The sequence below is a fragment of the Gigantopelta aegis genome, chromosome 10 (genome assembly GCF_016097555.1).
Source record: "Gigantopelta aegis isolate Gae_Host chromosome 10, Gae_host_genome, whole genome shotgun sequence".
NCBI lineage: Eukaryota > Metazoa > Mollusca > Gastropoda > Neomphalida > Peltospiridae > Gigantopelta > Gigantopelta aegis.
Genome location: NC_054708.1, coordinates 35,128,308 through 35,141,137, shown reverse-complemented (window position 1 = coordinate 35,141,137; position 12,830 = coordinate 35,128,308). Strand labels below are relative to the sequence as shown.

General features: G+C 37.7%; 1 pseudogene; it reads left to right on the top strand.

Moving 5' to 3' along the window:
- The first annotated feature begins 1,211 nt into the window (after positions 1-1,211).
- LOC121382641 lies at positions 1,212-11,105 on the top strand (annotated as a pseudogene).
- Positions 11,106-12,830: the final 1,725 nt, after the last annotated feature.

Genomic DNA, 12,830 nt, shown 5'->3' with positions numbered 1-12,830 from the left:
TCTGGGCTGTCATGCCACGACCTGAATAGGTCAGGTCCTTCTGAGGACCCCATGGACAGCCTAGGGAGACAACCAGCATCATGAAGGTCTATAAATAACGAGCTACTCTCGAACCACTAACGAGTTACACTCGAATTCCAAAACCTATACTAGCTCAAATTTTTACCTTTCGACCGACCGTTCAAAATTGCGCCAAAATTACTCAACAAAACTGCGCACCTTTTCTCTTTGGTAAATTACTCCACTCAAAATTCCATAGCACCCCCAAACCCATCCGCCTGCTACCGATTCAATCGGACTGCTGGTGCTCCCTTGCACCTGCCAGTGCAGACGGTCCCTCCTCCTTCCCCCCCCCCCCCACCTTTCCTGTCTTGGACAGAGAGGCCGGCCAAGGCCGGCACCTGTGCCCACGACAGGCGTGCGCTACAACAGCTTGCTCTGAACGTGCACGTAAAACCCTTTGACCTTGACCTGACCTAATGTGGAAACTTTGCTTATCAAACTTTGCAAAAATCCTCATTTGAATAAAGGTTTAGCTATTCAATTTTTCACAAAATCGCGCCTCACTTTTGCCACAAGGATAATTTTTGCCCCAATTTGAGGTTTTGCTCCAGCACTGTCTCGTACGCTTATGCTTTTGCCACAAGGAAGACCCGGTGCATGAATACAAAGCCTAATTACAGCTAAACCGTTTGCACTGCTGGTGAATAACTCCTTTGCTATCAATAAGCTTAAGAATTTACTTCATATTCCAAATAATTAAACTTCAAACACGTCCTCGGTAGTGTCGTGGTTAAGGCTGATAGGCACTGGATTTGCAGGCCAGTGTAACACTCTCCTACCCAGAGCGAGTTTTAATGACTCAGTGGGTAGGCAGGTGTAAGACCACTACACCTTCTTCTTTCTCACTAACCACTAACAACTAACCCACTGTCCAGGACAGACAGCCCAGCAGATAGTTGAAGTGTGTGCACAGGACAGCGTGCTTGAACCTTAATTGGATATAAGCACGAAAATAAGTTGGAATGAATGAATGAAAGGATCTACGCAAAAACAACGTGCGAACTCTTTTCGCGAAGGTACACAAGGGAACTGTATACTGCTACCTATCTATACAATTATTATCTCAAAACTCAAAAGGTGCTGTTGAACTCCTTGGCTACCAACGTTGTTGACGTCATCAATGATTTGACGTCACATGATTATTACTGTAGAGTTTATGGAACCGCTTGGAACATAGGTGAGTTTTTCTTTTGGTTTCTTCTTTTCCATCTTGAATGAATGAATGTTTAACGACACCCCAGCACGAAAAATACATCGGCTATTGGGTGTCAAACTATGGTAAATGTAAAAAAAAAAAATGTGATGATCAACATCAATACAAAAATTAAACAATTAAACCAAAACACAGTGTAAAGAACTGTGCAAAAATACAAATATCACAGATAGATACTGACTTTTACTCAAAATTTAAATTTGTGCTGTATTGGCCATTCTCAAAGAGAATGTTACACCCCTGCACCACGGTGAGGTTACAGCACGCGCAGGGGTCTTTCCCATCTTATTTTCAGACCCGTAGAAACGACATCAGAAGTGGGTTGGAGAGGCACTATCGGTAGTGGGGACCACAAATCAAATTTCAATTTTTAATTATACAGAGGAAAAAAACTAAATAAAAAACATGCGTCCTCAAATGGGAGTGCCTGTGTCTCTCACCCCATTCCCAGGTTTCTATGGGCCAGCTTACTTTTTGTTATGTTCTTGTTGTTGTTGTTGTTGTTGTGTTTTTTTTTTGTTTTTTTTTTTTGGGGGGGGGATGTTTCTTCGTTGTAGTTGTCGTCTTTGTGTACACGTGCGTGTATTTAATTATCATTTATATCAGTTCTCATTCATTTCTGTTTATTTTGTTAATTTCTCTTTGGTTTAATGTACAGTTTGTTCTGTTCTCATTATTGATTTCTGTCAGTTTGTTTAGTTCTCATTCGTTTCTTCATTTCTTATTAGTTTATGTTACTGTTTGTTCAGTTCTCATCATTGGTTTCTGTTACTGTTTGTTCCGTTCTCATTATTCACTGGCGTAGGAAGCGGGAGGGGGGGGGGACAAGGGGGCATGTGACCCCCCCCCCCCCCCCCCAGTACACTTTTCTTGATCGTTGGTTTATAGATTATATATACCGGTATATATGGTTCCCCCCTTCACTTTTTGGCACCTTCCTACGCCAGTGTTATTGATTTCTGTTACAGGTTGTTAGTTCTCATTAAGGTAGACGAAAGTCACTTTTTTTCACCCTTGTTTTGGCTTCGTACACAAATATAAATATAACATATCCGACGTTAATGTTTTGATATGATATACACTGTATTTGACAAAAGGTACTTTTTATTTCTTTTATCCTTTTAAACTTAAAATTAAACGGGTGTTGTTTTTTTCGTGGTACCCAACCCAAGACATAACCATATGGAGTATTTAGATTTGCGGGTGTTGTTGTCTATTTGATTCCTGGAAATGTTTCATTTTTAACCTCGGGCTAACTCCTTCAGGCAAAAATGACATTTGCGGGTCAAATAGACAATAATAAGAAGGTAGGAAATGTTTGATTTAACGACGCACTCAACACATTGTATTTACGGTTATATGGCGTCAGACATATGGTTATGGACCACACAGATATGAGAGAGGAAACCTGGTGTCGCCACTTCATGGGCTACTCTTTTCGAATAGCAGCAAGGGATTTTTTGTATGCACCATCCTACAGACAGGATAGTACATACCACGGCCTTTGTTAAACCAGTTGTGGAACACTGGCTGGAACGAGAAATAGCCCAAATGAGCCCACCGACGGGAATCGATCATAGATCGATCGCGGATCATGCGAGCGTTGTACCACTGAGCTACGCCCCCGCAAATAGACAATAGCACCCACAAATCTAAACACTCCATAATATGGTTATCTCCTAATTTAACGGTGTCAAAGTATACTTTAAGATGACAGAAATGTTTCACGTTATGACGTCCCTGCGCTAAAAAACCTCGGGTGCAGAAAAATCGCTCATCGATGACTTTTTTTCCAGCACACTGAATGCCCATGCGCGGAATCGCGTATATGGAACAGATACTGTGTAACTGCAGGGGCGAGGCGTAGCCTAGTGGTACAGCGCTCGCTTGATGCGCGGTCGGTTTGGGATCGATCCCCGTCAGTGGGCCCATTGCGTTATTTCTCACTCCAGCCAGTGCACCACGACTGGTACATCAAAGGCCGTGGTATGTGCTATCCTGTCTATGGGATGGTGCATATAAAAGATCCCTTACTGCTAATCGAAAAGAGTAGCCCATGAAGTGGCGACAGCGGGTTTCCTCTCTCAGTATCTGTGTGGTCTTTAACCATGTCTGACGCCATATAACCGTAAATAAAATGTTTTGAGTGCGTCGTTAAAACTACATTCCCTGGAATATTTTTATTATTTAAGCATATAGAACAGAAAATCCAATTACGTTTGGTGCATATATGACGCCGCACTCCGCATTGGTTTCACTACGCTGGCTTATCCAGATCAAAAACAAAGCCAGTATTTTGCAAGTGGGACACTTTTGACGAACTCGTACCGATCTCGTTTTTCATTGGCTTATCACAAGTATAGAATTCCCCAACAAGAGATCACGTGAGATTTCGCAATTTTTGAACAAATTTAACTGTCTTGATTGAGGGGTCGTCTCATATTTACAAAACATATTTATATCCATAGAGATATGGTACAACGCCTTTCCAGGGGTCGGTGAATGGGGGATTTGCCTTGAAATTTTGACAGTGGCCAGCTGTTGGCATACGCGTTACATGTAAGGGGGTGTTACTAATTACGTAACGCTCTAGGGGTAGAGGAAGAGGGTACTGTGTTCGATTTACGTAACATTTTTCAAGACTATATGCTATTTTTATTCATTACTTAGACATAAAAAGGTGTTTTTTGGAAATGCGCGGTCAATCTAGGATCGATCCCCATCGGCGAGTATACAAAAAGACCATGGTATGTGATATCCTGTCTGTGGGATGGTACATATAAACGATTCCTTGCTTTAAAAAAATGTAGCGGGTTTCCAAGGCGCGTGTGCAGGGATTTCAGCGGGGTTGGGGTTATAGACTGTGTTGAGCGAAGTTCATATGGGGCCATGCTCCCCCCAAAAATACATTTCAATTTTTTTTAAGCTTGGGCAAGTAAGGGTTTCGACCTCCAATACCCTCCCGCTGCACATGCACCCGATTCCTCTCTAAGATTATATGTCAAAATTACCAAATGTTAGACATCCATCAGCAGATGGAAGGAAGGATAGGATATGTTTTATTTAACGACGAACTCAACACATTTTATTTACGGTTGTATGGGGTCGGATGATTATTAAATCAATATGCTTTATCTTTGATGTCGTTAACCCCCCCCCCCCCAATTTTACCCTTTCCAAACGAAATAATATTTATTTGAATTTGTCGATTTTAACACGTAAAATTAAGAAACGTTCATTGTCTACTTTAGTATATTTTATTTTAAAAATATATACATGATTAATGTGTTACTAGTATACAAACTAAACTTTGAAAGTTCTACTAACACTTTATAAAATATCAATTCTGAAATAGGAAGGTACGACTGTCGATAATACGTTGTCAAGATCAAACCGGTTTTAACTAAAGACTCTAGTACCGTATCCTCAACCGAACGTTCTTCGTACAGCGCAAGATTTCTCTTTTAATTTTTTGAAACGAACCCTACAATTTGAAATCGGCAAACGCACGTGTTAACTGAAACTGACAACAGGCTGTCGTTTGTGCTTTGCCGAGCTATGGCGGCACAGGTGACGAATCAAGCGTATACGTTTGACAATATCCGTTCATTGCGAACACACACGACTTTTTTAAAAGTGCATTTGAGCTTGTATTTCATATTTGTACATGATGTTATAATATGGTAACCAGAGAATGTAACTTTAAAGGGACATTCCTGAGTTTGTTGCATTGTAAGATGTTTCCGACTAATAAAATATTTATACGATTAAAGTTACATATTAAATATATAGAATGTCATTGTTTGTATATTCAATGTGTTTCTGGTCGTCTTAATATTTGAAAGAAATCCAGACTGAACTTTGTCTTCAAATAATTTCGTACGTACGAAAAATAATATTTTAGTAAATAAAATGAAATTTAACCTAGTATAAATAATAGAACGATCAAAAACACGTTTAATATACAGCCATCAATATTTTATGCAGAAAAATATATTTGATATGTAATTATAATCGTTAAAAAGTCTCTGTTAGTCAATAACATGTTAAAAATTGCAGCAAACTCAGGAATATCCCTTTAAATAAAACATTTCCTTCCTTCCTGTGTAACTGCATTGTATCGATAACTCACGCGCGTTTCGCGTTAATGGAAAGCGGGCCTTAAAGGCATATTGTCACAGATCACTGACCTGTTAAATGGCCTAACAAAGTATTACGTGAAACATATGTATCTGATTTGTCTCTAAATGTACTTTATTCAACAATCTACCGAACCATCATACTCCACTTATTAATGATTTTTTTTTTTAATAATTGAATTATGGCAATGGTCCATAATTTAAAAATTAATATTACCAAGAGGATTGACATGGATTTCACTCCATTATGATTTAGTTACGGTGATTTAATAGACAGATTTGTTTCTAAACATTGATGTAATTTTCATTTATTATCCACTTTTGGAGAAATAAGGTCCTTAAATCTGTGACAGTATACCTTTAAAGTTTGTTCATTTCTCTTTATTAGTTGACGTTACAAATTGTTCAGTTCTCATTATTGGCTTTTGCTACTGTTTGTTCAGTTCTCATTATTGATTTCTGTCACATTTTATTATTCACTTCTCATTATTGGTTTTTGTTACCGTTTGTTCAGTGTTCATCCATTTCTGTTTACAGTTTGTTCATTTCGTATTAGTTCATGCTAAAAGTTTGTTCATTTCTAATTATTAGTTTACATTACAATTTGTTCAGTTCACATTACTGATTTCTGTTTGTTTAGTTCTCATTATTGGTTTCTGTTTACAATTTGTTCATATCTCATTAGTTTATGTTACAGTTTATCAGTTCTAATTATTAGTTTCTGCTACAGTTTGTTCTGTTCTCATGATTGGTTTCTGCTACAGTTTGTCCTGTTCATTGACTATTGTTACAGTTTTCTCAGATCTCCTTATTGATTTCTGTTACAGTTTTTTAAGTTCGCATAATTTGTTCAGTTAACATTACTGGTTTATGTTACAGTTGTAGAACTGTCAATATTGGATTTTGTTGCAGTTTGTTTAGTTATCATTATTAATTTCTGTTACAGTTTGTTCAGTTCTCATTTTTGGTTTCTGTAACAGATTGTTCTGTTTTCATTATTGATGTCGGTTACAGTTTATTCAGTTCGTATTATTTGTGTCTATTAAAAGTTCTCCAATTTTCAATATTGATTTCTGTTACAGATTCTTCAGTTGCTTTCTGATACAGTTTGTTCAGTTCGCATTATTCTCATGATTGATTTCAGGTACAGTTAATTCAGTTCACTTTACTGATTTCAGGTACAGTTAATTCACTTCTCATTATTGATTTCTGTCACAACTTGTTCAGTTTGTATTATTATTATTATATTATTAAATGGGTTTTTCCCCCCTTCATATTGGCCTTATAGGTGCAAGGGGTGTTGTAACGCCCTACGGCGGCTAGTTCGGTATGGTTGATGCACAAGGCTCCTCAGCTTGTGCACACGCAAAATGACTTACTTGGCCAAAACTAGGAGCCGGGTCCTTTGTGCCCTCGCCAAAATCCGTACCTGGGCTCAGTTTCATAAAACATAGAAAGTCTATTTTTGCAGACGGGCTAAACTGAATTCTACGACTAAGCCACGATTCTTATTACTACTAACAGTACAACTAACACAGTTTGAAGGACACGTTTAATTTTCTTTGGTCCTCAAACAGCTAGATATCTTCCGTAATGATGTAATCGTTTGTGTAAAATAGATGCCAAATACGTGTAAAATGTATGACCTGTATTTAGTCGATGTTTTGTGAAATTGGCTCGTGCATAGGATTGACCACCCTCGGCAGACACATATGTTTCCGTGTCCCAATTAATGGTATATCAAAAAACGTACTTTTGAGTAAAACGTTGATATTTAATTTTTCATATATAGAGCAGTAAACCTTCATCATAATAATAAATAAATAAATAAATAAATATATGAATATTTATTGATTTTTTTTACTATTATTATTGTCCTAGATCACAAACAGCAATGTCAGAGATGGGAACCCTGAATAACTGCTGCACATAAATGTATAATAAATGTATAACATGTATCCAAGTCGACTGAAAGGGCAGGACGTAGCCCAGTGGTACAGCGCTCGCTCGATGTGCGGTTGGTCTGGGATCGATCCCCGTCGGTGGGTCCATTAGGCTATTTCTCGTTTCAGCCAGTGCACCACGATTGATATATCAAAGGCCGTGGTATGTACTACCCTGTCTGTGGGATGGTGCATATAAAAGATCCCTACTGCTAATCGAAAAGAGTAGCCCATGAAGTGGTGACAGCTGGTTTCCTCTCTCAATATCTGTGTGGTCCTTAACCACACGTCTGACGCAGTATAAAAGTAAATAATATGTGTTGAGTGCGTTGTTAAATAAAACATTTCCTTCTTTTTCTTCTATTGAAAAGTTGATACCAAGAAAATTGAATTGTGTTGCGCCAGTCCAATTTCCACCGTGCATGGTGGTAAACCTCTAGAAAATGTTTTGCGTCCAATCCATATACCTTTTGATTTAGAATAATTTATTTTTAGACCTGAAATGTGTTCATTAGTCTAATTACATTAGTGGTCTGTGAAGGGACTCGGTAGATCCTATTTAATTCTAATAACAACTGCAACAATTTCAGCTCATATAATAAAGATGTATGGCAGTAGTGAGTCGCCTTGCCTGAATCCCCGTTTTCAAATGATTGGTTCGTATAAAAATCCGTTTTGTATTGCTGTTGAAATAGAATTATTATAAAACGTTTTGATCTTTTTTTCTTTTCTTTTTTTAATGATAATTTAAAATTGAAAACGTCGAGTGTTTTATCTATAAATGGTCATGATAAGAAATCAAATGTTTTTTCGAAGTCTATAAGCAGTAATAATTCAGGAATATTATTCAGTTGAAATGACATTGCGTAATATCATATATTAGTCTTATGTTGTTGTTTTTCCGATATACCTTCCTTTTACAAAACCAGTTTGGTCATTATCTATTATTTTATTAGTGATGCACCCTGAAGCCATTTTATAAATGCAAATTAGTAGAGTTAAGGGTCTCCAGTTTAAAAAACAAAAATGATTTTGGTTTATTTAGTTATAAAATGTAATTTTTGTACATTTGAAATGTCTTTAATAGAACAACTGTAATTGATAGCCCGAGTTATAACATGTCCTAAATCAATTCAAAGCACTTTTTAAAATTCAGCTGAAAATTCATCTGATCCTGGACTTTTATTTTTATGGTATGACAGTATTTCTGAAGTAGTCAGTTCACCTTCTAATCTATTAGCTTCCTCATCAGTTAGTTTATTAAAATTTGTATTAGACAATTATATCAGATTATCACTTTGCCTAAGAGGCAGATTAAAGTTTTTCATAACCATTTCTGGTTTCTTTCAACAAAAAAAATCCTGCTTTCTAATTTATTTTCATTTTCTAACTGTATTCTTGAAATTAGTCTGCTAAAATAATTCTATTTTGCTGGCTTTTCTCCTTCTCTGTCCATTTTGCACGTGGTCGAATATCATGGCTTTCGAGTTTCTCTTTTCTTAATCCCATTAGTTCTGTTTTATCTTCAATTTTGTTTGGATCTACAATGTTTTCATTTTGTTCTAGTATATATTTTTGGAAATTAATTGCAAAGCTATGGAATAATAATTGATCAAGAACAGAAACTGAAATAATTAGTTTTCATGTTTACATATCTGGTTGACTACAATAATAATCATACTTGTATAATATTCAGCATTTTAATTCCATGACATTTACTGGTCTTCCTATAAATATTTCAAGCGCTAATCGGGTAAGTTTTTCTTCTTTGCAGAAATGGATTGGAGAGATATTTGGTGTGTCATGATGGGCCAGGACCCGGGTTCGGAATTCGTCTCTCCTTACACCGCATCCTTAATCTTCTTCTTCATTACCACGGCAACGGGTGTGTTTCTGCGCACCCTCAACATGATTGTGAGCCCACCATGGCTTCAAGGGTACGTAGCCGATTTCGTCACCACTGCAGAAGCGTGTGCATACTTCTTTGAAAACAGCTTTGTCTATAAATATTATGGATCATTTTGGTTCGCCATCGCCATCATATGCCAGTTATATGTCTGTACTCGTACTTTTGGAAATGCTTCAGATAACCCAGTGAAAGCTCTCACTCAGTAAACGCAGAAATAACGCCAGCAAAAGCTGCGTTGAAAATAGTTATTCAGACATTAGCAGGCCTTGCATCCTACAGATTCGCCAAGGCAGTGTGGGCTCTCGACCTAATCTCGGATCATCAAGAGAGATACTACGAGACTATGTGTGCGTCTGACTTGAATGTCGTGCCTCTTGTGGGATTTGTGATCGAGATGGCAGCCTCCTTGTCAGACACATTGCTGGGTATGCAGCGCGTCTCCAAAGTGTCATTATTGGACGAATTAATCAAATACAGCAACAGAGCCCTCATGATGACGATAGGTACGCTATTTAATTTTAATTTGACCAATAAAGTTAGTCAAAATTGAACTATCGTTATATTATACATGAACTTATATTGGAAAAATAATGTTTGCCCTGTGGTCTTAAAGGTGATGGCTTAACTGAGATTGGTACCCGATGAAATTAATTCCTTTAAATGGTGGTGGTGCCATAGTATCCTATAATGCATCTAATTAAATCATCAATCATTAATGACAATGGTGGCCAATGAACGCATTTGGCGTAACTGGATGATTAACAGTCCAGTAGTAACAGCTTAAAATAGTCCCAGACTTGAACAGAATTGATAACAAGCTGAAAGTAATTAAAGTCGTAAAAAATGGTGTTCGTGTTGATCTTACTAAACGCTGTAGTTTGCCACCATATTAATTTTGGAGATTTGTGTTTTTCAAATCATGTAATTTACAATTGTATTGCATTGCTTCTGTCTAAAAACCTATGTTTAGACCCTTTCTTTGCATTTATACCATGTCTGGTTTCAAGAATAATAGATAATGGCGGCCATTTTGGACGCTATCTTGAATTCCCAAGTTAGCTCTTCGTGGATTTACGGAAACTTGTTTTACCATACTCTTGGGCAACTATTCTGAAATTTCAGCTTTTTACCGATTTGTTCTAGGATTGACCTAATGCTCATGGCCTGTGATTATATTTCAGGACTCGACACAACAGGAATGTATTTCAACCCAGCCATGGCTTTTGGTCATACATTCGGTTGTCAAGGAACGGCCGCATGGGAACATTTTGTTGTTTATTGGATTGGACCATTTTTAGGATGCTATGCTGCCATCCCATTGGACAGAATTATTCACATAGACGTCTGTAGTGCTGTAGAAGTCAAGAAGACGCAGTAACTGTTTTCTAACAGTCATGTAGCTCCTGTATGTGTCTTTACCTGTTTCAATTTTTTCTCCAGACGGTGGTGAACATTTGTTTCCAAGGATATGGGTATAATGGAGAAATGCACGCTGTAGCCATAATGGTGGTTCACAATTGACTAGAACCCAACATTGATTGAGAAAGATGACAAAGTTATGGTGATACAGCAATAAACTAATGAAACTCTTTCTAAATAATTTTCTGTTTTCAACAATTGTTACTGCCACGAGTGTCGTTCCATTACATTCCACTCCCCCATACCTGTGTTTAATTAGCTTATACATGTATATATTTATATTTAAAAAATTGTTCTTGTTCTATGTATATGCATTTTATCTACCCGTATCTAATCAAGTTGTGAGAGGTTGATAATGTCACTAATATTTATTTCAGTTTCGTTGTTTCCCCGTTTTATTATAAATTATGTTGGAGGTATGTTGTTGTCTTTGTTTTTTCTTAGTTTTTTCCTCTTTTATTACTGGAATGAAAAGATTATTGGAGTTTTAAGTGTTGCTTCTTAGTTTATTGTCATTTTCTCCATATTGACTCCTACGTTTTTTCACACGTGACAGATCCATAGGTGTCGGGAACATGCCAACAACTTCTATTTTAACGGTGAAAAATTACCTTTTGGTATATAATGACACCCCTCCATCCCCACCCCACCCTGTGCTACGCCAGTAGTCGGGGGTTGAGGGATCTGTATATCGGTAAGTAAATTCCAAATAATTTCCTACGTATGTGACAGGCCTACAGCAGCAAATTTAAATGTAGGCCTATATTTTCAAATTTGTCTGGTTCATTTCGTTTACTTTAGTAGCCTGTCAGGGTTTCTGCCAGAAAGAAATGCTTGGATATGATGCTATGGAATTGAATATTTACAATGTGTGCTGGATGCAACCGCAGTTGACGGGGAGTATGCGTTAGGGTTAGGATTAAGTAAACCATACAGTAATGATAATAGTAATTAATTTTGACAAAATCTTTTTTAAAAATGGGTATGGCGCCATATCCATTTCACCCTTTGGCAAAAACTATATATATATATATATATATATATATATATATATGTGTGTGTGTGTGTGTGTGTGTGTGTGTGTGTGTGTGTGTGTGTGTGTGTATAGCCATGATCTGTGTTAGTGTGTCAAATGCTCTCCATTGGATGGAAATACCGATAAACATGATTCTTTCCTGAAGTGTGAGAAACATTGCATGACAACGACCTACATACTGGCTATAGTTAAGTAAAGTAAAGTGTGTTTTATTTAACGACGCCACTAGAGCACTTTTTTTTTTTATCTTATCATCGGCTATTGGACGTCAAACATATGGTCATTCTGACAGTTTTTTAGAGGAAACCCGCTGTCGCCACATAGGCTACTCTTTTACGACAGGCAGCAAGGGATCTTTTATTTGTGCTTCCCACAGGCAGGATAGCACAAACCATGGAGTTTGTTGAACCAGTTATGGATCATGGTCGGTGCAAGTGGTTTACACCTACCCATTGAGCCTTGCGGAACACTCACTCAGGGTTTGGAGTCGGTATCTGGATTAAAAATTCCATGCCTCGACTGGGATCCGAACCCAGTACCTACCAGCCTGTAGACCGATGGCCTAACCACGACGCCACCGAGGCGGGTCGGGCTGTAGTTAAGACATCCTCTTAGTTGCAGAACAGTATACAAGCAACATATTAGAATGTCTTTGCTTTGGTGCTTTCCATTTTATGTTCCACCATCTCAGGGGTGTAGCGTGAGCTGGACATTGGGGGGGGGGGGGGGGGGGGGGGGTGTTCGAATATGAACCAAGTGGACCTTTTCTATTTTGTTTTTGCACCAGAAACTCCATATGTATAAACCTGTATGTTTTAGTTCTGAAAGCGGACCATTTGCTTCAGCGGTGGGGGGGGGGGGGGGGGGGGGGGGAGATGAAATGTTAATAATGAATACTGTTAAACCATCGATTACTTCTATTTCTTTTCCTTTCCTGGTTTCTTAATCTGGAAAGGACCTCTTACGTTGAATAACTTATGCCCAATCCTTTTGTATGTATACATTATCTGCAATAAAATATATTTTCTATCAAAACCCGACTGCATATTTTTTAGCACATGCGTTTGGTTTTGTATGAATCACCCAACACTTATTAGTCGAAAATTGG